At 46.5% G+C, this 26237-nt stretch overlaps 1 protein-coding gene across 1 annotated transcript in view; it reads right to left on the reverse strand.

Moving 5' to 3' along the window:
- Window positions 1-17155, reverse strand: part of ABCA3 (ATP binding cassette subfamily A member 3) — an 85936-nt gene extending 68781 nt beyond the window's left edge. Inside the window, exon 1 of the mRNA XM_048865921.2 lies at window positions 17004-17155. The gene's annotated coding sequence lies outside the window, so the exon portion shown is untranslated. The remainder of the gene's footprint in view (window positions 1-17003) is intronic.
- Window positions 17156-26237: the final 9082 nt, after the last annotated feature.

A 26237-nucleotide genomic window follows, 5' to 3' on the forward strand; every position in this document is an offset into this window, starting at 1 on the left:
CATGAAGTGACTTTTTACCCACTATGTTGAAACTGATCCGATCCCAAGTTGGGGTCCCTTTAACTTCTGGAATTTCCAGGCTTCCGAGTATTTGGTTTTGCAACCTCAGCACTGCATTAACAATATGTCATCTTATTTCACTATTACAGGTGAGGACAAGAACAATGGTGGGGAGCTATGTAGAGACCTGAAGGGAGGTGTGTGGGAGAAAGATCAGTATTTGGATTGCACCTCTGACCTTCAACTCTTCTTGCAAGATTCTCTCTCTCTACTTTTCATTCCAATCACTTCCCCATTATTTTGGCCACTGCACTAAGAAACTTCCTCATGGGAAAAGAAAATCTCCACCCCAGAGAGAGATGAGCTGTGATTTTACCCTCTTGTATTGCCGATTGATATTGCTCCTCTGGGGTAGGAAAAATTTCCCCGTACAGGCAGGTTTTTCTACACTTTTTGTACTTGGAGCTGAAACATCAGAGTTTTCTAAAAGCTTCAGGGCAAACAATGGATTTTTCCATCTCCCACTCCCAGGGCCCAAGCACCAGGTGCTGGCACACTGCACGCTAAGGACTTGATTGGTGTTTACCCAAAAAAATGTTAAGGCCTCTTGCGCAAACATGGCTTAAGTATGCTACAAACAGTAGGAGTCCCAGGAGCTTTGATGTCTGGCTATTCAGCCTAACGCTAGGTCAGCAGCTGGCATAGCCCTTGCCACCGGCTTACGAACAAGGCTGCCTTTGTCCCTGGCTCCCTTAGAGGGGATGGGAGTAGTGAAGGAAGCAAGTGGAAGCAAATCATGGGTAAGATCTGGGAGACACATCTGCCTCAATGTTCTGGGATGGAACAAGGGCAGCTGCTTCCTTCCCATCCACCCCTGTAATTCCCCTGAAGCCAGGAGGGAGGTTCAATGTAGCTACAGTCATGGCTCTCAGATGCCCAGGTCACTCGTACATCATGGCTCCAGAGGGTTGGGCTGCTGAATAGGAATGCTCGATTTGCCACAGGCCCCCGATGTTCCTTCCACAGCAGCAGACAGTACCTGATGCTTCAGAAGAAGACAAGAAGCTACTGTAACACCCGCAGCTAAGCATGAAATGCAATTCATGGATACTGGGGGAGAACACAGGGGGATGCGTCCTTTCTGACCATCATTTCATGCTTAGAAACACAAGATTTAATCACCCTTCTCTTAGCAAGCCCAACCGGTGGTAATAAGTTTTAAAGACTTAAAGTTGAGACAGACTGTACCCCTGTATTCACCCCTCACATACCACTGTAATGATCTTTGTACAAAGTATGCCTTGGTAGGTATCACTTGAAAACTCATAATTTTCTGAACATTATTGTCCTGGTAAAAACACGTGTAGCAACACTGCATGTTGAGTTCTAAGATTCCTCAGTCTGGAGTTACTAACATATTCCAAACCTGGGGAGTGGCCAAGCCAGTTCTTCCACGTCAAAGGGAAAGCTGCTGCACCTCAGCCAGAGGTACATAAGGTCCCTGGACCATCACCTGCTAAGTGACCTTTCTTTAGCAGGAAAAGGGGACGTGGACGACAAATCTACATTTTAGCAAAGAAACATCCTGGGGTTCTCGTTCACACAGATCTTCTGTCTCCTGACCCCCGGCTAGAGATGCTGCCCAAAGGCGGGAAAGGACTATAAAAAGAAAGGGGAAACACCCCAAAACACTCCTTCTCGCTCTCCCATCGATTCACTGCACCAGAAGGAACAAACGAAGCAGCCATTACACAGAAGAAGGGGTCCTGGCCTACAAAGTTGGGCTAGTAATACTGTTGAGAACACGTGGCAAGAGAATCTTTGCTTAGAATCTAACAGTTTGTTAAGTGAAGCACTAGCTGCGTTATCTTTATTTTTCTTGTACTTCATTACTTGTACTCACTCAAAATCTCTCGTTGTAGTTAATAAACTCATTTTATTGTTTTATCTAGACCAGTGTATTTGAACTGAAGTATTTGGGACACTACTTGGGAGAACTGGATTTGTGCATACCATTTCTATTAATAAAATGATGGACTTATATGAGCTTGTATTGCCCAGGAGATGGCTGGGCAGTAGAAAACATACAATTCTGGGGAACTATCTGGGGGCTGGGTGTGTGCTGGGGTCACGCTGCAGTATAATCCAAGTTGGTAAAAGTCTGGGTGTGATTGACAGGTTGCAAGTGCACACGGACATAGCTGGGAGTGACTTACACACTAGTGGTGGATTGCAAGCAGTCCAGGAATGGAGGCAACAACAACAAAGCAGCATAAAGAGCCCCCAGGTTAGAAGGCAGGGATGACCTGGCTCCTCACTAGTCTAGACTGTACCCTAGGTATGTCACAGGGACTCTTTTTAAAATCCTGCCACAGCGGTTGTGCCCCTGCCCTCCTGCAGCTGGTACTCCGCAGGCTGCGTGCGCACTGCACAAAGTCGTTTCCTTTGATTGATTCCAGTAAGACTGCTCGGCTGCCGCAGACTGACACAAATAACAATTACTTTCCTCATCTCACAAGACAGAATTTCCTCATCAAAAAGAGATGGGTTTCCAGAGATGAAACCATCATACCACCATGCCTAGCCTCAAATCTCCATGGAGAGCTCAAGGCATCAAAGAGAAACAAACAAATCAATGAGAGATTTCAGGTTAATGAATCACCTTGTCTGATCTATACTGCAAGACAGCGCATGCTACAAGGCAGGTCCTATCACTACAGTATTTGTTGCTGGAATAATTGCATTATAGGGATTATCCCAAGATCTGGCAGAGAGTCAGGTCAATACAGATCCATAGAAATCACACGTATAGATACGCATCTGCGTACATCCCACTCAGTGTCAGCTTCCCATGCACAAACCGGCCTCTAACATGCATGACTGACCCGCAACACATAATCAGATGAAGTGCTGTACCCGTCTGGGAAGGATCCTGTTACCCAGAACCAGGCACAAGGTTGAGCACCCTCTAGGCAAACAGAAGTGTTGGGTTTCCTGACATTGAAGATGTGGATGTCACATTTACTAAACTACAGCAAGCACGGTGCCTTGGTTTTGGTGCCTTGACTCCACACGGTGGCCCAGCAATGAAGAATTGGCCGATTCTGGCAACGTACAAACTGAGAATCAGCAGTGCTTTCTCTGGGACAGAACAGGAGAGGCTGCGCCCTCACCTAAAGTGGCTGCCTCTAAACTGACATTTAGACACCATTAAATGGGAAGCAAATAACAGCGCACAAGTCTTATACGTTCACCAGCCACCTGCCTGGTGGAAATACCACTCTAACTTGCAACACTGCTGTGGCAGAAACCCCACCCACATACGAGGGCGATGAAGAATGCTCCAGGATCTGATGAAGTGAGTGGCCCAAGAGTAGAAACACTCTAGTTCCAACAAGTTATTCGCTACCAGCGTAAAAGGAATTGGGAACATGGTCTCAGGGAGCACCCAGCAGCAGCACCGGGCAGGCTACTCTGCATGATCAGATCTAGACTGCAAACTTAATGGACATCACCCATCTAGAACTGAACTTGAAGTCAGTTGCACAGCCTCAGCGTCTGATTTGTAGGGGCATTTTAAAGTGAAGACAAAGCTCAACACATCAGATTAAATGAGGTTTGGACATGCTAAACCAAGAGGATAAAAACTGAGAAATCTTGGCCCAGTAGTTCAGAGTAGAACAAGAAGAGTGCAGAGAAAGGACCTTAGTTGCAGAAGCTATAATATTTCATTTCAATTTGCCCAAGGGACTGGGACACAGCGTGCAAATTGGACAGCTGCATTTTTGCGACAGACATCAAATTTGAAATCTAAAGCTGCCCTGGGCCAAGTGATCAGAAGATTTTTGTTTCCCACCCTCAACTGTGCAGACAAATTTTAATTTAGAGTTTAAAACAAAAGAGCAACAGAGAAGACTGTAGGAAGAGAGAGACACTCCTGGCAGGAGCTCCTCTCCCTGTCCTGACAGTTCTCCTGGCCCATACTTTCTGCTCCAATCAGGATGCTCAGACTGTTGAAGATACTGTGGTGTTAGTTTCTAAGGAAACCAACGAGCAACTGTTGAGTAAAACCAAGATCACATGAAGCCAGAAGACTATAATTTATGCCAGTCAAAACCCACCAAGCCCTCAATAAGTGTAAAAAGAGAAGTACGGAATTCCCACCCTATGAGAGCTAAAGAAGTCTCACTGCAACACTGATGTCGGACTTCTCTGACGCACTGGAGACAGAAGAAAGTGGAAGTTAGGAGTCAAACCAAATAGTCAGCATATGGCTGAGACCATACAAGATTTTTCAGGGTCTGTAGCCCAGAGAGAGCAACCTGTCAACATGGACATATGGCTGCAAAGGGAAACTCCTTCCAGAAGCCGTCTAAAACAGCCCAAGACAATCTGAAGAGGGAATGCACTGGATCTGGCTTTCCAGCCCTGCATACATCAGTACGTGTTGGAGTTCTATTGAAACCATGACACCTGTTGCTTTAATTAACTAAAGAAAGTTTGATCAGCTGAACATCAGCTCCTGGGAGACTCTCAATCAGCATCTTCTTCCCCAACAGCAGAGCCAGGAGCATCTTCCTTGCAAAGCGACCATAAGTGACCTAGCAACATTCAGGCACAAGAGTAACGCTGCAGGAGGACACCATAGAATTTGCATGTGAACACACTTGCTTTGCAGCTTCAGTGCACTATGGGTCAAGTTACTGGCCAGGAACACTGTTCGCCCTGACCTCAGCACTAAGCTCTGGAAGATGAGACTGATTTCCTAAATAAAAAAGCCAGAGGAAGAGAAAACATTACTGCTTCAGCAAGGACAGCTGGGCAATAACATTCTCTCACAGAGATGCTCTCAATGCACAGTGTAGATACCCCAGTCTTTCGGGTGAGAAAATCTAAGTCCATGGGGCCAAATCCATCCTCAACGTAACTCCACCAAGTTCAGGGGAATAGAGATGAAATTGAGACACATTCTCCAACACCCGAACTACCAGAGCTGAGCCTCTGGTACCCAAAAGTGTGTAGATATTTCTTGAGGAACCAGTAATGTTAACACTCAAACACCAAGACAGAAGGTCTATCACAGAAGCTGCATCTGCACCGTCCATTTTCTTCGCATTTCCCACCGTTTCACTAGCGCAAGCAATATTGGGAAAGGTAGCCTGGATTGACCCCAGGTTATTAGCGGCCATGTTGTCTAATCCAGTTCAGAGGAGATCTAGATCAGTGGTTCTCAACCAGGGGTCCGGGGCCCTGCAGGTTTCAGGAGGTCCGCCAAGCATGATTGGCATCAGACTCGCTAGGGCCCAGGGCAGAAAGCCAAAGCCCCCTGCATGAGACTGCAGCCTGGGGCCCTGAGCCCCACCACCAGGAGCTGAAGCTGTAGCCTGAGCAACTTTGCATTGTGCTGTCCCCTGTGGCATGGGACCTCGGGCAATTGACCTCCTTGCTACCTTCTAACACTGACCCTGGCTTTTACATGCAGAAAAACAAATTGTGGCACAGCTGGGCAGTGGAGTGTTTATAGCATGCTGGGGTGGGGGGGGTGCTCAAAGAAAAAGGTTAAGAACCCCTGATTTAGAGAACGCAGTGGTTAAAACACAGGCTGCCTGGATATACTAGTGCTCTTCTTCTGCAGCATCTTGTTTTGGGGGCTGACCACTTCCAGTTGCCATCTCAACAGAGGTGGATGAGCAAGCTGAGAACAGGCCATGTGCTCTGAGAACTGGCAATTATTTTAAAGCACTTACTGCATTTCTGCTCTTCTGATGTCCTGTTTCCATAGAAACCAGGACTGGAAAAGGCAGTTTCCCTTATCAGCATTTCTCCTTCCCCCACTTGGATAAGCATTAGAACCGTGTAATGTAGGAACTAGCCCAACCTGCAGGACTACATCAGACAGCTGCATGCCAGACCCCGCCTTGTTCCCATATTAGCAGGGTGGGGCTGCAGTAAGACACCACATGCTAGCCTTACCCTGTACAGAGGAGAGGCGGGGCAGGGTGGAAGGACACACTTGAATCAAAACATTAATATTAACCCCCCAGAATGCCCTCTTTCTCCCCTCCTCCCACCCAACACAATGGGGAGGGGCTGTCTCCTCTATTCATTCCCCTACTGAGACATTCCAAGAACCATACCGAAGGCGGAAGGCCCTTTGGCCAAGGCTTTCAAAAGTGACTAGTGATCTCATGGGCCCACACTGAGCCACCTGAAGGAGGCTGGGCTTTCAGAGAGGTCTGGCCTCCTGAACGTCAGGCCCTTTAAGGTGGCTCACGTTGGACATCGAAAGCTTGAAGCCCCCACTCACCAACACGCTGAATCATGACTAGACAACCCAGAACCACTAGTAACTTGCCAACATTTTCACCTTCAATTGTTTTGAAAGCACACTACTATTCTGATTGCTCTGTACTAACATAGTCCTAAAACAGAACCAGCGTAGAATTCTTTGTTTGCATCCCTATCTCTGTACAGGAGGGTTTAAGGCAATCAAATTATTAGAAGAATAAAAGGTTTCAGAGTAGCAGCCATGTTAGTCTGTATCCGCAAAAAGAACAGGAGTACTTGTGGCACCTTAGACACCTTGTGACACATTTATTGGAGCATAAGCTTTCGTGGTCTAAAACCCACTTCATCAGATACATGTAGTGGAAAATACAGTAGGAAGAGTGTGTGTGTGTGTGCACGCGCGCACAGAGAAAACATGAAACAATGGATGTTATCATACACACTATAACGAGAGTGATCAGTTAAGGTGAGCTATTACCAGCAGGAGAGAAAACACACACTCCCGAACTACCAGGAACTCTCCGGCTGTTAATAGCTCACCTTAACCGATCACTCTCGTTATAGTGTGTATGATAACACCCATTGTTTCATGTTGTGTGTGTATCTTCCTAATGTATTTTCCATTGCATGCATCCGATGAAATGGGTTTTAGCCCACGAAAGCTTATGCTCAAATAAATTTGTTAATCTCTAAGGTGCCACAAGTACTCCTGGTTTTTTTAGAAGGATAAAAGTTTCAACAGAGGCTGCAAGATGCAAAAAACACAGAGGCCAGCAGATCTTTGAACCCAACACGCGGTACATCAATAACATGTTAATATACCAAAGCAGGTTTCTAACAGTTCTACAACCTTCTCCGAATCTCAGATTGTATAGACACCCCATGTGGATTTATTTTTATGCACAAAGACATCATCAGTTCTCAACGGTTTAAACAAATACACACAGCAGATGTGGTCGTTTCTCAGTTTAGAAGGCTCTGGTTTTACAGGATTCAGAACAGTACTATGTACAATGCACTGCTTAATACAGTACCAATAAACTGTAGGATTGCATGTCAGATCTTAACAAGCACAAACTCCTCACCTCTCCCACAGATGAAATGAGGCAACAGGGCAAGTCATAAGAAAAAGGAGTTTGGTTTACATAGAAATTCCTGTAGGTGCTGAGAAGATGAATGACTAAAATGCAAATTAAGAACAATCCATCAGGAAGATAGCTTGGGTGGACAAGAAATATGGGAGAAAGCAAGAAGGGGCCCCTGTACTGTAGTCTCTATTTTAAAGTGACGCTGTCATTTATAAACATGCCTCCGAACAACGTTCCTGGTTTTTACAAGTAACATCTGGGATTCCATCCTGGAGCAATTACCAATATTTTCTGTTTTGTACATTTGATGGGTTTGTGGTTAAGGCACCAGAATGAGACTCTGGAGACTTGACCTCAATTCCCTTAATATCCATGTCTCAGTTCTCCAGCTGTGACCCAGAGACAATAATCGGACCTTTTGGCAGTCTTGTCTCTTTAGACCGTAAGCACTCCAGGGCCGGGTCTGCAGTTGTGTACAGCACCTAGTATAACAGAACCTCAATCTACACCAGAGCCACTAGGGATGACCATCATACAGGATTAAGTCACTCTCACACTTTCCACTGTAGGGCTAATTACCCCATTTGTGAGAGTCACACACAGCAAAAGGCAAGAGAGACTATTAAGAAAAATGGGAAAACAGGATTGCAAAGCCACTAAAATTGACAGTGGGACTCAGAACCTGGAACTAGTTGTTTAATAAGTTGCCTAAAGGAACAGTGTGCTGTGAAGGAGCAGGTGGGTGAGGAAGAGCTACTAATGAGCTGAGCATTGGCTCACTGGGGATGTGTCCAGCAATCTGTGTGTAGACTCTCTGGGCCAGATTCTCCTGTTTCACAGTCATGTTCCCCCATTAATTTCAGTGAAGTGACCCAGGAGTTACACCAGCATGAGCAAAACAAAACTTGTTCCCTTCTGTGGGGACTTGCTAGGGGTGCCTGATGGCAAATGAGGGGCTGGAGAGGAGACAGGCACAGAAGCGGAGGGTGGGGAGGGAGAGGAAGTTGAGTAGTAGAGGCACAGAAATGTCTGCAAGGTGCCACACATGATCAGTCCTTTTGCTAGGACAAAACCTTCCCATGTCATGTAATGAAGCCCCCTGGACTCCAGAGATGCAGGTTTAGTTCTTTTCAGTTTCATCTCAACATTTCAAGAGACCTTCTGATTCCTGCAGGAGTGACCCCTTCTCTTGGGGCGCACTTTGGCCAGGCTAACAGTTATCCACGGGCTAAGCCCCATCTCCCAGCAGGGCCGTTGTCTGCCTTACCCTGAAGTGTCAGCTGGAGACCATCTCTTTTCAGTCCCTGCCTTAACTACAAAGCGATTAGCATGTTCCAGATCTCAGTACTTTCAATCTCTCTCAGATAGGACTGACTGTATCCAACCCATCAATCTGAGGAGTGCTTTGAAGACATCACAATTGATAGCCAGTAACTCTTCAGTATGATTATGCGAGAAGATATGCAAGAGCAATAATATTTAGTGATCCTGAGCTGAGGGAGTCCCTTGATATCACCTCGGGGTATCTTATTATTCCAACACGACCAAGTGACACTACCTTACGAACTCAGTTCAGTGACACTATCCTAACATAAACTTGGAGAAACTAAGGCACAGAAGAGCTACGGCCAAAAAAAAAAAAAAAGGCCACTGATTTTAGGAGTCCAACTGGAGACATGCTGATCCTTGATATTTAGAAATATCCCCTCATTCCAACGGAAATCGAAGAGTTTATGGGCTCAGCACCTCTGAAAATCAGATCCTAGGCATCTTCAGTTGGGCGTCCAAAACCAGCAGCCACTTTTGAAAAGACAGGCCTACCGCAAGAGACTAGTGCAAAGTCACAAGTCTGCGGCAAAGCTGGGACTAGAACCTGGGCCTCCCATTCCCAGTTCCTTCCTTCTAACCACTAGACAACGCTACCTATCACGCGTGTTGTGTAAGAACACTGTCAACCAACCCCAGTGCAGACAGGAAGGAATTCTCCCCAAACAAGCTAAGTTACATACACTACATCCTAGTCCTCCCATCACATGCCTATCTTTGGAACAGTCAGTGAAGGACAAATCCACTCTGTAGCTCAAGGACCTCTGCCAGAGCCTGGAGGACTTCACTAGGAGACAGCAATCCTTCTCCAGGCACCGAGTAAACACTCTCTGTGGACACTACATCAGCTAAATGGTTGGAGGAGACTCCAGTGTCTATAGCACAAGGCAAAAGGAGTACAGGGTCCACACAATGGTGGCTCTTTCATCCTTACTCACTGTGCAGCAGACTGGGACCTCCGTAACATACAGTGGACATGCTTCTCCCCGCCCCCCAGTCCTGCCCTCCTTTGTACAGTGAGAGCATATGGGTTCCTGTGCAGGGGGATCCTACACAGACCGGAGGAAAGGGCAGGACTTCCACGGTCACTGCACCACTGTCAGGTCACCTTCAGAAGTGTTTGCAACCCCCTTTGCAGACACATCTTTCACCAGCTGCTAGCTCGTGTCACCCCTGCCCTTACACTCTGTCTGCCCAGCTCTGGTATTGCTGGGAAATCCTGCTGGGCCAGCTTTGGCAGCACAGACTGGCTCCCAAACCAATGGCAGATATTCTTGCGCCAGCATCTTTTACTCGCTTGAAAACATTTCCTCCTTGTATGAAACTAATGCGTTTATTGCACTCAGAGGCAGAGACAGCCCTTGCGGCAGAAGGAAATCCGAAAGTGAAGTTACAAGCTCGCTGTGCTCTGTGCACTGCAGTAGCATAAGCGCTTACCGTGCCGGAACCTGCAGCAGCATGGTGAAGTGAGTCGAGGGTGGCAAACTGAGTCATGCCAAAGGGTTAGCAAGTGCAGCCCAAGCCTGGACCACGGGGGCGAGCAGCACATCTGAGGACACTTTAATCAGACGTTACAAACCGAAATCAAAGCAAAGGGATAAGACTGAGCGTAGATCCCGTCAGCCACTTGACATTTCAGAGAGGACTTGCAGTCCCCACATCCAGAGATGGCCCCAATCCAAGGCGGTCTCAACACTCCTGAATGGCAGCAATAATGGGCCCAAGCCAAATTAACCCTGCCCTAATCAAACACTCTGGCTCCCATTCACACTCTTCTCTCTGCTATTAAGACAAAAAGCCCACTTCATTTCCCCTTTAGTGGCACTTCCCTGCTAAAATGCCTGTTCTCTTCCTCTTAAAATATTGGTCATTTCATCAGGACACTCTTCGGGGGAGGCTCTAATGTTTGCTCTTTTAAGCAAGGAATTGAGCCTTTTCATCTTGCAGTGGTGAGGGAATTTGTGCCCAAAGGGATGGGCCATCTGAGTTCACAGACATTTTGTATGGCTCCAGCTGTGCCCTCTGTTCTAAGCCTGGAGTTAGCGTGGATGCAGGTGAGTAACGGGATGTAGAATCTGGGCTTTGTCACTTACACAGCACTCTGTGTTGTCAGAGCGATCAACTAGTTACCATAAACTTCCTGACCGGCAAGTATAATCCCCATTTTATAGACAGGGAAAACAGGTAGAGAAGCCAAGTGACAGCCCTGCCTGAAATTTACAGGAGTCCCCCCTATTCCCAATCACACAGCCATTCACCCAGACCCATGCTCTCTCATTGATCTGCTGTACGGCCTGTCGTAATGACTGCTTCTTGGAGCAGCTAGTCCTAGAACCCACAAGGGAAGAAGCAATTCTTGATTTAGTCATAAGGGGTGCACAAGATTTGGTCCAAGAGGCAAATATAGCTAAACTACTTGATAATAGCAACCACTATGTAATTAAACTTAATAGCCTTGATGTGGGGGAGGAAACCACCCAAAAAAGCGCACTGCAGGAGCATTTACCTTCAGAAAGGGGAACTACACAAAAAGGAGAAAACTAGTTAAACTGAAAATGAAAGGAACAGTCAGAAGAGTGAAATGCCTGCAAGCTGCCTGGAAACTTTTTAAAAACACCATAATAGAGGCTCAAATTAAATGTATACCCTGAATTAAAAATAATAGAAAGAGGACCAAAAAACCAGCACCATGGCTATACAGACGAAGAGAGACTGTTAGAGGCAAAAGGGCATCCTTTAAAAATTAGAAGTCAAATCCTACTGAGGAAAATACAAAAGAGCATTTACACCTGGCTTACCAGAGTTTAAGTATAATTAGGCAGGCCAAAAAGGAAACCAAAAACACAACTAGCAAAAGACACAAAACAAAGAGCAAAAAGCTGTAAGTACATCAGAAGCAGGAAGCCTGCCAAACAATCAGTGGGGCCACTGGATGATCGACATGCTAATGGAGAATTCAAGAAAGACAAGGCCATTGAGGAGAAGTTAAATAAATTCTTCGCATCCATCTTCACTGCAGAGGATGCGAGGGAGATTCCCACACCTGAGCCATTCTTTCTCCGTGACAAATCTGAGGAATTGTCCCGGATTGAGGTGTCAGTAGAGGAGGTTTTGGAACAAACTGATATTACTGTTTAATAGGGCTGTCAATTAATTGCAGGTAATGCCTGCGATTAACTGAAAACAAAATTAATGCATTAATTTAACACTTTAACTGCATGAAGCCCCAGCCCTGAGCCCCACACCCCCAGCCTATATTTGAAAATATAGAAAACACCAAAAAAATTTGAATAAATGGTATTCTATTATTGTTTAACTGTGCAATTAAAACCACAGTTAATTGCAATTAATTTTTTTTAGTTGCTTGACAGCCCTACTGTTTAATGTACATCATCAGGACCAGATGATGATATTCACCCAAGAGTTCTGAAGGAACTCAATAGTGAAATTGCAAACTACTAACTGTGGTATGTAAAACCTATTGCTTAAATTAATTTCTGTACCAGATGACTGCAGGATAGCTAATGTGACACCAATTTTTAAAAGAAGACTCCACAGGCAATCCTGGAAATTACAGGCCGATAAGCCTGACTTGAGTACCAGGCAAATTGGTTGAAACGATAGTGAAGAACAGAATTATCAGACACACAGAAGAAAACGATTTGTTGGGGAAGAGTCAGCATGGCTTTTGTAAAGGGAAATCATGCCTCACCAGTCTATTAGAAGTCTCTGAGGGGTTCAACAAACATGTTGACAAGGGCGATCTAGAGGATACAGTGTACCTAGATTTTCAGAAAACCTTTGACCAGGTCCCTTATCAAAAGCTCTTAAGCAAAGTAAGCAGTCATGGGATAAAAAGGAAGGCCCTCTCATGGATCAGTAACTGGTTAAAAGACAGGAAACAAAGGGGAGGAATAAATGGTCTGTTTTCATAATGGAGAGAGGCAAATAGTAGACAGTCCCCCAAGGATCGGTACTGGGACCTGTAAATTAGAAAGTTGCAGAGAAGGGCAACAAAAATGATTAGGAGTATGGAACAATTTCCATATGAGGAGAGATTAAAAAGACTGGGACTTTTTAGCTTGGAAAAGAGACAACTAAGGGCGGATATGATAGAGATCTATGAAATCACGAATGGTGTGGAGAAAGTGTTATTTACCCCTTCACACAACACAAGAACCAGGGGTCACCCCATGAAATTAAGAGGCAGCAGGTATAAAACAATCAAAAGGAAGTATTTTTTCACACAACGCACAGTCAGCCTGTGCAACTCATTGCCAGGCCAAAAGTAGGACTGTGTTAAAAAAAAAGAACTAATAAGTTTATGGAGGATAGGTCCATCAATGGCTATAAGCCAAGATGGTCAGGAATGCAAAACTGTGCTCTGGGTGTTCGTCGCCTCTGACCGTCAGAAGCTGGGAGTGGACAACAGGGGATGGATCACTTGACAAGTACCCTGTTTTGTTCATTCCCTTTGTAGCATCAGGCAGACAGGATACTGGGCTAGATGGACCATTGGTCTGGCCCAAACTGGCCGCTCTTATGACAGCATCATGAGAAGCAGGTACCCGAGAATGCTATTTCAGCCAACTCCCATCACTCCTGGAAGTGCAGCTTCCAGGGCTAGCATTTCTGTGTACTGACTTAGTTCAGGTCAAGACAGCTTGTCAAGCAGGTCAAGACATGTTTACCCTATATTTCCCTCCTTGCTACCCATCCATAATTATTATGAGGGATCTTTTCTAACTGTGAACAAGCAAAGAAATGTAACCCCCAAAATTTCTCTACATATATTAGTCACCACAGCAATACAATCCTATAACCACTAAGTAGTACTGGAAAAGCTGCACATTGACTCTCCTTTGAAAATCAACAGTGTCATCATCACAACCTCCTTTACACACACATGCACAGGACAGGAATTTCACTGTCACACTTAAGCCACCCACGCTGTAGGGCTACAACAAAACAAAGCTTCTCCCAGCTTTTACAGCCCCAGTGTTCAGCAGCCGCAAGCTTCCCATGCTGGGAAACAAAGATATACACTGGAAATAGAAGCCAGGTGATTGCTAATGGGGTCCGGTCATTCTCCAAGGTGGGAGCACAGAGACTGGAATGTGGTACCAGAAAGACACTCTCCCCTCGTATAAAACACCAGGAAACCCCAACTCCATCTCAGTCTTCTGCTGCCCCATCTACTATACTTTGCTCACTGCAGCATGTTTTAAAGAGAATGAAAAAGCAGCAGCAACCTTGGGTAATTCCAGGCCTCATAACTTCGTTCACAAGTAAGAACTACAGCCAGGGCCCAAAGTCGAAAATTCATAGAAGTGGGAAGGCTCCCAGTTAGAATTTACTACTAGGCAGCTATACTGTCAGTCACGAAACCTTGTACCCACTCCTAACATTAACACTTGTGTTTGTAAAAGGACAATAATTATGAAGACTGCAAAGAGGCAAGAAAGGGACAAAGAACGCATGCCATTTTGACTTAGAGACACCCTCACTCGCACAGTCACGCATTCAGATTATTTTCTCTGCCACCTGTGCACTACCTAACATAGGCAGATAGATGGTGAACAACCATGAGGTTAGCTTCCTGCAGTAAGAGGGTAGATATAGGTTTTCAAATTCAACAGGGGGTGATCCATAGTCACGTTACACACAACCGATGGCTGCTCTGAAGGCCAGTCTGAGAGTACCAGTCCAGGTACCAACATATAAGAAACCTCCAGAGAACAAAGGAATGGATGGGCCACAAAGACAGGATTACCCTTTAGCTCCTAGAGGCGATCTCTACCGAACAAGCCTTAACAGGGTGGATAAAAATCAATGATTTAAAAATAAAAATTAAAACAAAAAACAGATTTTTATTTAAATCAGATTTTTTGATCAGATTTTTTCCTCAAAAAGCATTTTATCTAAAGATACTTTTAATTAAGATACATTAAGATCTCTCATCATGGAATAGAGATTATAAATTCTAATTCTATAGTATGAGACAATATATTTATGTAATGTTTAAGAAAAGTTTTGTAAAGGAGTTCCAACAGTTCATAGATTAGGGACCCAATCATATGCGATTCCAGGGGCTTCTGTATAGATTATTTAGGTTAATCTTTCTGTCTACCCAATGGGACTCCGTGCTCAGTCTAGAAGATACCATCAGAGATGCTTAGTTTTGCAGTTCTCAAACTGTGGATTTGTGTCTCCAGAGATAACATACTAGTTAACAGCAAAAATGGTATTAAAAAAATAATATATAAAGGTGAGAAATAACAGACCTCAACCCTATTGTCCCTCTGCAAATTTGTATATACAGAATCAATCCCTTACCTCTCTCTAAAAGTGCAAAGTTTCAAAAAGTTCAATGAATAGAAGATTGTTGGGGGCGGAATAGATTTGGACAAGGAGAAGAAGCTTGGAGATAAATGTGAGAAGGGAGAGACAGGCAGTAGAAACAAAAGTGAAACTGTTTGATCAGCATATTCCAGAAGTCTTGAGGTCTTTCTGAGTGTAGCCCTCATTGATTTGAGATCTACCATATCATTCTCTCACTAGAAGAGAAAACCTATAATGGCCGTAAAAGAGACCCAGTTTGGGAATAAGAACCATTCAAAAAATATATGTTTGCTGATGTTTTAAAGAAAGTCACACCAGTGAACTGGTGGAAGTCACTTAAGCACTTGGATTCAGAGACTGTTGAAGTTATATTCTCACTTTTAAAAGCAATAGCTTCTTCAGCCAGTGTAGAAAGAATATTTTCTTCCTTTGGACTAATTCACTCCAAATCGAGAAATCATTTAGGACCTGACAAAGCAGGAAAGCTTGTTTTTCTTTTCCAGATTATGAACAAACAGGAAAATGAAGACGAGTTAGCTGCAGAAGCCAATATTTTAAGTTTCTCACGTTGACCTGGCTGACACAGTCGATTTAATTTTTGGTTGTTGTTTTTTTTTTTAATATTTCATTTAACTATTTTAGTTAAAGAATTTTAACAAAAACAAACCTGATTTTAAAAAAAAACTTGAATGTTTAAATTCAAAAATTCATATGCTTGTTTTGTTAAAATGTTTGCTGTTGAAGAAAAAAAAATCCAGAATACATAATGTTGATTTAGTTAAACCCTGAGCCTTAATTATCCCGTAAGCAACGTGGCAGGATGACACCCAGGAGCTTGCACTGCCACTACTGTGTCTGCTATGAAGAGAGAGGACTCAGCCTCCAGGATTAGCCAGCTAGTATCTTCCACCTGCATTAAACCCACCTCAAAATTAAAAATATTAACTCCAGGAGACTCCCTTCAATGAGTGCCCCCTGGGGCCAGTTATTTCCCCTCTTCTGATCCCTCTCCAGGTACTACTTTCACATAAAACATTCAGAACGAAGATTCAAACCTTACAACGGGCACAGGTTTCTCTCCAAAGCACCCATCCAGCTGCCAAGGGCTAAGGTCTCAGCCACCATAGGGGCTTCTTACAGCTCTGCACACCCCAGTAGCTGAGGTGGCCTCTGCTCCAGGTGGCTGCAGCCACAGAATGGGCCGCACACCTGCCCAGAAAGCAGACACACCTGCAAGTGTGAGTCCCGCCCATCTGCCCCCCCTCAGGGTCCCGACTGGATTCCACGCTACAAAGCTGATCTACAACAGTGGCCCCATCCTCTCTATCATGCGGTGCCAACCACAGCAAAGGACTAGAGTTGGAAAAGCCCTGCCATGCTTTGGATTCCCCATAGGGCAATGGGCCTGCTGCTGAAGGAGGAGTAGGGGGGACAGGAACAGAGGAGGAAGACATGGGGGGGGGGGAGTGAAGAGCTCAGAGTGGGGGAATCCTGAATATCCCCCCAGCCTTGCTGCCAGCTCAGAGCTGCTCCCCTAAGGTGCAGGGGTAGCATGGGGGGGGGCAGACATGGGAGGGCAATTAGACCCGAGTTGGGAGTAGCTTTAGGGGACGGTAAGGGGGTGAGACTCAGGGTCTAGGAGGAAAAGCGGGGGTTGAGGCTGCTAGGGAAAAGGTCAAGGACGGGGGGAAGGGGTGTGAGGTTGGGGGAAGGAAGAAGGGAGTGAGGCAAGGGATCTTGGGGCCTGAGGAGCAGGATCTTCCAGGGGTAAACTGGGGGTGGAAGGGGAGGAGATGGAGGCCAGGGGTCCCACTGCAGGAGGCTGGGGGAATGGAAGGGGGGTCCCGGGGAAGGGATCCCCCGGGGGAAGCTGGAGGGAATAGACGGGGGCTGGGGACCCCCCGGGGAAGGCTGGAAGAGGAGCCGAGGGGCCCCCAGGAGAGAAGGAGGGGCGCTTACCGGGCAGCGCTCCGGGCCGGTGTCAGTGCTGCCCCGCGCGGGCCGCTCCAGCTGCCATCCCCACTCCCGGCTCTGCCCAGGCCCTGCGGGGAAGGCAGCTCGGCGGCCAGCTGATCCCGGCGCCGCCTCACGTGACCGGATCTCGTCACGTGACCCGAGGGGGGGTTTGCTGCGGCCGGGCTTGTTCGTCGCGGGTGGGGGGCAGCGGCCAACCCGCCCGCCAGGCAACACAGCTCAGCCCCCGTGCCGGGCTGGCCCTATCTGCTCCCACGCCCTCCCCGGGTTCGGTTCCTGCCCAGCCGCCAGGGTTGGAAATTTCCTATTTAAAAACAAAAACAGCGGAGAGTCTCCCCAGATCCCGCGACTCGAGGTGCCAGGGCTTTGCTGAGCATCCTGTCACGAGGTTCTCCGTGAGATCACCGGAGTTAGCCACACTGCTGCGGCCTCTCCTGGGCCCCCTCCTGTGTCTGGAGGAACTCGCATGTGCCCCTCCCTAGTTGCCTCCCCCAGTGTTTGGGGTGGGGGGCTCTGCTTCCTTTACTTCCCTCCCTGTGCCCCTTTGGCTCTCTGTTTCACTGGGCTGCGCTTGGCTCAAGCTCTGCTCCTGATGGGGGCTCAGACCAGCTGGCAAACACCCTTCCTGACCTCGAGCAGCATTTTATCTACCTGGTTTAGGCGTTGTTCATGGGGAGAACTAAGATAAACATGTTTCTCCCCTCTGCAGCCTCCATCCCCTAACTGTCCCATTGTTGTGGGGTAGCATTAGAATAGCTCAGCTTCTCTCTCTGTAGTGTAGGTGGCTCAGTGCTGTTTTATTTCTTAGCTCCTCACTTAAGTCCCTCCCCACACCAGCACCTTTGCATCTCCCCCTCTTTCAGCCAGTTGCTTCAGTGCCTCTTCTCATCCTCACTCAGATCCCTCTTCCCCAAGAGCATAACACTTTCTCCCTTCCCTTAGAGAGAGGGACCTTTAGCCCTGGCTTAGTTTTCTCCTGGAAGAGATGTTGTCCTCCTTACTTAAAGACATCCATTCCCCCTCTTTTCATCCAAAGCCCAGACGGAGCAGCTGGGGCTCTCTCTGCTCAAAGAGAACCTGACGCATTTTCTTTCCCCCAGGACAGCATTTGGAAAGTTGGAGTTTGGGAGGGTTGAATTGCAGAAGCTAAAATCTCCTGCCTGGTCAATGCGAACTGCACGGCATGCAGCCAGCACAGCCCTTTGCACAGAGAGGGAAGGCTCCACAAAGCAGACACTTTGTGCTCTCTGTAGACCTTTAGCAAGCACTGCAGGCTGCATAGTGGCTCTCCAGTTGGTGCAGCAAGCAGGTGCCTGACATAAGAGCCCTGACTTCATTTTCTGATCAGTTTTGCCTTCTTGTCCAAGTTGATTAGTGAGGGGGAATCTCCCTTTTTACCCGCAGGAGTCCAATTGTCTTGATGGATCTATCTTCTGCCCTGCCTCATGCAGACATGCCACTCTCTGGAACAGTCAGCTCTGCCAGCAGCACCGACTGGCCCTATGCTTGTGAATCAGGGCAGTGCCAGTCAAATCAGGGATGTTCCTGTGCATGTGCACTAGTGTGTGGGGGGCACTCTATACCTCCCCTCCCCAAATTTAGCATATCAGGGCAGGGACAGCCATAATTAGCTCTGAGACTCTGGTCAGTGGCGGAGCTGTATCACTTACTCTTTAGTGAGCCCACAAGAGTGAAGAGGAGTAAAGCAATTTGGATGTCAAGTGACATCTCCTTAAAGTGGATGAAAGGCCAAATTATGGGGATTCTACTATATGTGCATCCAAAATCCAGGGTTCTCCAAGACTACTACTCCAGATCCTTGTTAATGAATCATACTTAACTGTGCAGTGAGTAAGTGCTGCCCATTCCTCTATGCTGCCCATCCCATTTCTAGCTAGCATCCCATCTCCACTGGCCAACATGGGGGAAAGAGATGAGTGCAGGAGAGGAAAGGAACTGCAGGAGAAAACCAAGATGAAAAGTAGGGCTGAAATCTCAATGGAGAAGAAGGCTTTAAAGATTGGAGGAAAAAAATATTACCTGGCTACTTTAAAAGACAATGAGACAGGGACGGAGAGACAGAGGTGGGGAGACACAAGAACTCAAGGGAGAGCAAGTAAGCTGTGTTTATTTGATAGAAGATGGGTGTTTTTGCTGTACTTTGGAAATTGTTCTCTATAGATGCAGCAATAAGGGCCAAGACTGAGTCCATAGGGTTGCCCAGAGTGTAAATTAGGTCCCAGTTTGGCCGTGAGTCAAAGGATACAATAAACACTTGATAAACTACTGGGGACTCTAGACCTGATTCACCACTGTGTTACACTGGAAGGTGGTGTAATGCCGTTGGAGTAGTTCAGGCCCAAAGGTTCTCCCCACCCTACCCCTCAGCCTCCTGTTGTAAAATCCTATCTCTGCTACTCACCCCTTTAGCACTGATTTTCCTTCAAAGAAGCTGTAGCTATACCAGGCCCCCAGTGTGGGAGGGTCTTTGTGTGTATTTCTAAAGTACCCATCATAGAGTATCTAAGCCATGAATTCCCATTGGCCTTTATGATACTCTCTCCCTAGGGGAGGGTGTGACACTGTATCTCGGGGAAACACCCTGCACTCCCATGTTCATCCTTATAATACAATTGTGTGGTGTCCAATGCAAAGTTTGTTATGTTGGGTGTCTTGGGAGGGCTCATGATGCACTGAGCATTGTTGTCATAGTAATATAATAGCATATAGTTATGAGGATGAAAATGTGTCCTCATGGCTTAAAACAAGCCCAGGCAAAATTCTTCAGGAACAGAGGGGCAATTCACACATCATCAGGACATGTATGGGACAAACCCAGCCCAGCCTCACAGGAACAAAGGACACTGGCCTAGGCAGCAACAAAGGAACTCTTGGACTCTCCAGTGCGTCACCCCTTGGCCAGTTTGGGACTGTAATGAGGTAATGCTCACCTGACCCTGAAGGGGAGGGGGGGCAAAGCCAAGAGGGAAGAAAGAACATGATAAAAGGGAGAGACATTTGCCATGCGCTTCCTCTCTCTCTTCCACCTCCATCTACAGACACCACCAACAAGCGACTGAAGCGCTGATCAAAGGGGAGAGCCTGGCTGAAGGGCAACAAGCCAGCCTGTGGAGAGAAGCATGTAAGGGCTTGGCTACACTTGCAAGTTACAGCGCAATAAAGGAGCCCTGGGCGCACTAGCTCACTACCCGGCCACACTGGCAAAGCATGTAGAGGAGAGGAAAGTGATCAGGAACAGTCAGCATGGATTCACCAAGGGCAAGTCATGCCTGACTAATCTAATTGCCTTCTATGACGAGATAACTGGCTCTGTGGATGAGGGGAAAGCGGTGGACGTGTTGTTCCTTGACTTTAGCAAAGTTTTTGACACGGTCTCCCACAGTATTCTTGCCAGCAAGTTAAAGAAGTATGGGCTGGATGAATGGACTATAAGGTGGACAGAAAGTTGGCTAGATTTTCGGGCTCAATGGCTAGTGATCAATGGCTCCATGTCTAGTTGGCAGCCGGTATCAAGTGGAGTGCCCCAAGGGTCGGTCCTCGGGCCTGTTTTGTTCAATATCTTCATAAATGATCTGGAGGATGGTGTGGATTGCACCCTCAGCAAGTTTGCAGATGACACTAAACTGGGAGGAGCGGTAGATATGCTGGAGGGTAGGGATAGGATACAGAGGGCCCTAAACAAATTGGAGGATTGGGCCAAAAGAAATCTGATGAGGTTCAACAAGGACAAGTGCAGAGTCCTGCACTTAGGATAGAAGAATCCCATGCACCACTACAGACTAGGGACCGAATGGCTCGGCAGCACTTCTGCAGAAAAGGACCTAGGGGTTACAGTGGACGAGAAGCTGGATATGAGTTAACAGAGTGCCCTTGTTGCTAAGAAGGCCAATGGCATTTTGGGATGTATAAGTAGGGGCATTGCCAGCAGATCGAGGGACGTGATTGTTCCCCTCTATTCAACATTGGTGAGGCCTCATCTGGAGTACTGTGTCCAGTTTTGGGCCCCACACTACAAGAAGGATGTGGAAAAATTGGAAAGAGTCCAGTGGAGGGCAACAAAAATGATTAGGGGACTGGAACACATGAGTTATGAGGAGAGGCTGAGGGAACTGGGATTGTTTAGTCTGCGGAAGAGAAGAATGAGGGGGGATTTGATAGCTGCTTTCAACTACCTGAAAGGGGGTTCCAAAGAGGATGGATCTAGACTCTTCTCAGTGGTAGCTGATGACAGAACAAGGAGTAATGGTCTCAAGTTGCAGTGGGGGAGGTTTAGGTTGGATATTAGGAAAAACTTTTTCACTAGGAGGGTGGTGAAACACTGGAATGCGTTACCTAGGGAGGTGGTGGAATCTCCTTCCTTAGATAGTTTTAAGGTCAGGCTTGACAAAGCCCTGGCTGGGATGATTTAGTTGGGATTGTTCCTGCTCTGGGCAGGGGGTTAGACTAGATGACCTCCAGAGGTCCCTTCCAACTCTGATATTCTATGATTCTATGAACAATGCTGCCTCTGTTAAGTGTTGCATTTTGCCTTTACAGATGCAATCTTGAGATCTTAGCCGTCCGTGTTATCACCGGCCGAAAGACTCCAAAGAATCAGAAAGAGGCCACATAGAAGTAAGGAAGACATGTTGCATAAAATAATGCAACATTCAAGTAATGAAAATCGAAAAGTGCAGAGTGGTGGGACAGTGAAAGGAGGATCTGCCAGCATAATGAGGAGCACCAGCACAAAAGCGCAGTACTCCGGCAGCAAAGCATGGATCGGCTAATAAGCATAATGGAGCGCCAAGCGGACTCGATCCAGGCGCTCATAGCCATGCAGGCGGAACATTACCATGCTTGACCCCCCCTGCAGGCCTTGTCCCAAAACTCTTTCCTTTGTGCCCTCATGTCACCTCCAACCCACTTTCCCCAACATCCGGGTTCTTACCGCCACCAGCTGCCTCCAACACCTGTAGCTTCACCACCCAGCCCTGAAAACTACGACCTTTACCCTCTTCATTCAACCCCCATCACCATGCAGTGTAGCCATCCTGAAGTGCAGTACTCATTGCATAGCACTCCAGACAGGAAGGCTGAGTATGATAACAGGACATACACAAATCTGTGATTGTACCATTCCCCACCCCACCCCCTTGCCCTTTCTGTTTCCCAAGCAGTTGTGTTTCTTTTCAATAAATGGATTTTTTGGCTTTGAAAACAGTCTTTGTTATTGCATTAAGTAAAAGATACCTTAGCCCAGGAAAGAAACAGGCACTGCAAGTCAGCATAGCAAACACAGATTCCTACTAACATTGGAACCACTGCACTTCACTCCCGTGCAGGGCACCAGACATTACTGGTGGCTTTCAGCCTCAAATTGCTCCCTCAAGGTATCCCTAATCTTTGCAGCCCCGCACTGGGCCCCTCTAATAGCCCTGCTCTCTGGCTGTTCAAATTCAGCCTCCAGGCGTTGAATCTCCGAGTTCCATGCCTGAGTGAATTGTTCACCCTTCCCTTCACAAATGTTATGGAGGGTACAGCACGCGGATATAATCGCGGGGATGTTGTCGTCGGCCAGGTCCAGCTTCCCATACAGAGAGCGCCAGCAGCCCTTTAAACGGCCAAAAGCACACTCCACAGTCATTCTGCACCAGCTCAGCCTGTTGTTGAACCGCTCCTTGCTGCTCTCAAGGCTCCCTGTGTAGGGTTTCATGAGCCATGGCATTAAAGGGTAAGTGGAGTCTCCAAGGATCACAATGGGCATTTCGACTTCCCCTAGGGTGATCTTCTGATCTGGGAAAAAAGTCCCGGCTTGCAGCTTCCTGAACAGGCCAGTGTTCCAAAAGATGTGTGCATCATGCACCTTTCCAGGGCAGCCTGCATTAATGTCAATGAAACACCCACAGTGATCCACAAGCGCCTGGAGAACCATAGAGAAATACCCCTTCCGATTAACGTACTCGGAAGCTAGGTGGGCTGGTGCCAGAATTGGAATATGTGCGCCATCTATCACCCCTCCGCATTTAGGGAAACCCATTTTTGCAAAGCCATCCACAATGTCATGCATGTTACCCGGAGTCATGGTTCTTCTGAGCAGGATGCAATTAATGGCCCTGCAAACTTGCATCAATACAATTCCAATGGTTGACTTCCCCACACTAAACTGGTTAGCAACCGATTAGTAGCTGTCTGGACTTGCCAGCTTCCGGATTGCAATAGTCACCCGCTTCTCCACCATCAGGACAGCTCTCGATCTCGTGTCCTTGCGCCGCAGGGTGCGAGCGAGCTCCTCGCACAGTCCCATGAAAGTGGCTTTTCTCATCCGAAAGTTCTGCAGCCAGTGTTCGTCATCCCAGATTTGCATGACGATGTGATCCCACCACTCAGTGCTTGTTTCCCGAGCCCAAAGGCAGCATTCCACGGTGGTGAGCATGTCTGTGAATGCCACAAGCAAACTCGTGTCATATGCGTTACTCGAGTTGATATCGTTGGAGCCCTCACTGTCACTTTGGATCATAAGGAATAACTCGACTGACAAACGTGACGTGCTGGCAAGACTCGTCAGCATACTCCTCAGCAATTCGGGCTCCATTCCCGCAGACCGAAAGGGAAGACAGAGCGCGCAGTACAAAAAACATTGAAAGATGGCGCCAAATGTGGACGGAAGCACAGGGATTGCTGGGATGCAAAACAATGCATCACAGGGCGCTGGGACAGGACCTAGAATGCCCCGCACCCCTCTGCCCGCTTCCCACAAGCCACAGCATCAGAATGGGAAGAGGTGCTCTGTGGGGTAGCTGCCCATAATGCACTGCTCCCAATGCCGCTGCAAGTGCTGCAAATGTGGCCACGCCAGTGCGCTTGTTCCTGTTAGTGTGGACAGACTGCAGTGCTTTCCCTACTGTGCTCTCCAAAGGCAGATTTAACTCAAAGCGCTCTACGTCTGCAAGTGTAGCCATGCCTAACTTTGTAAGGGCACTGAAAGTGTTAAAATCAGCTTAGAATGTGTTTTGCTTTTATTTCATTTGACCAATCTGACTTGTTGTGCTTTGACTTATAATCACTTAAAATCTATCTTTTGTAGTTCATAAATTTGTTTGTTTATTCTACCTGAAGTAGTGCCTTTGGTTTGAAGCATGTCAGAAACTCCCCTTGAGATAACAAGCCTGGTACATATCGATTTCTTTGTTAAACTGATGAACTCATAAAAGCTTGCACCGTCCAGCGGGCATAACTTGACACTCCAAGATGGAGGTTCCTAGGGTTGTGTCTGGGACCGGAGATATTGGCTAGTGTAATTCGGTTGCACAATCCAAGCAGCGGCAGGTCAAAAGTGCTCACTCACATAGCTGGGAGCAGCTTACATGCCAGAGGCTGTGCGTGAACAGCCTGATAGTGGGGGTTCTCACAGCATAGCAGGGTAAGGCTGGCTCCCAAAGTCAAGGATTGGAGTGACCTAGCAGATCACCAGTCCAGATAATACCAGGGGAATGTCACAGACGGAGCCCCCTAAATAACCACAACTGAGAAGACTCAATTTGTTCTTGAATATGAATTGACTCATCATCTTGTCATCAGTCTAACCACTCCCACCTCCATCCCCATGATCTCTGCTAAATAAAAACCCAGGCCCTGATCCTGCATTTCAGTCTGTGCCATTAGACCCCTGTGCCCATACTGAGCCCCTTTGACTTCATGGGCATGAGTCTTCCACCTAGATCTGCATGTAGGTCTCGGCCCCACACTTCCCTCAGCCACCCAATCATAGGATGGCTCACATATCTGAGATTTGCCTCTACTAGAAATGACAGCTTATTACCTGAACAGAGGACCTCAGAGCTTCTATTGGCTGCTTCACTTGGGTGACTAATACAATACACATAGGCCATGATCCTGCATCACGTACACTCACTGACTTCAGGGTGGCTGATCTCGTGTGCATGGATCAATCCTATGAGTAAGGGTTATAAGAATATATCTGCTTCCACTCTCTAACGTGTTAGGTGGGAAGCATTGCTGCCCTGAGCCCAGCTTTCAGATTTATTTTAGAAAGACTGTTTTAGGCGTCACTGCTTTAGAGGTTTTTTTCCATTAAGTGGTTTTAGTTTAAAATGATTATTTACGTCTTAAAATGAATCTGTACTCAGCTGCCTGAACCCACAAATAAACTCCCACAGGATCTTCCCAAAAAGAAGAAAAAATATAATGGAGACAGGAGTGACAGTTTCTCAATAAAAGTCTAAAAACGACGCTGAGATCCTGCTTGAAAAATGCAGATGCAAAGAAAAGAGTTCTCCATTTTTCTCAGCACTGCGAACACACATGGCCTATAATAGCTGTGCAATGGAAGATGAGCTCTTACACAGAGGTTGAAAGCCATGGGGAGCATTGTACTGGTTCCAATCAAAGGAGTTGTTATCATTCAATAAGAAAAGAATCAGAGGCAGAGTTTTAGGATGTATTTTATTATTTGACACAGACAACGTTGAATGAGTGTTCATTGTAACAGTTGTACTGAACCTACGTTAGGTGATTCTCTCTCCTGTTGTCTGAAGTTATAGCAACAACCTCTTTAAGATAAGAAGTCTTTCTCTTTTTTGATCACTACCTCCCGAATGGTGTTTTCTAGAAAGTAATTCTGTGTCTCCTGCAGTAACAATAATGTCAATAATTATTCCAATGTAACTTGAACCTTTTGGTTTTTATATGTTGTTGTGATCAGGTGTAATATCTGTATAGCACTAAAGAAAAGCTTTAAATGAAGATGTTAACAGTATAGTAAATGGAGAAGAGAGGGAAGGGGGAATAACAGTACCTTTTTACTAAGAAAACTGTTCCCACTTTCCTTCTTGGATTCATTTTCCAGTTTATAAAAGCACCTTGTGCTCTAGGTACATACAAAATATACAGAACCCAACTTGTCCGCAATGTCCATTAAAGCATTTTAATCCTCTACAAAACTATAGTTTACAAAGGTCTCGCAGCATTTCAGAGACCCTGAGGCTCAGCCTTTCAAATAGGGCCAGATTAGGCACCCAATTCCTATTGAAAGTCAGTAGTTTGTAAGGGCTTGACTACATGGGAAAGTTTTACCAGTATCAACCAGGGTGGGTTTGATTTAAATCAAATTGATTTAAATCACTAGTCAGGAAGATTTGATTTAATCATAGATTTCTACATAAAAGTGCATTCTTGTTGCTTGTTATAACCTTAGTA

The sequence above is a fragment of the Caretta caretta genome, chromosome 10 (assembly GCF_965140235.1).
Source record: "Caretta caretta isolate rCarCar2 chromosome 10, rCarCar1.hap1, whole genome shotgun sequence".
Classification (NCBI taxonomy): domain Eukaryota; kingdom Metazoa; phylum Chordata; order Testudines; family Cheloniidae; genus Caretta; species Caretta caretta.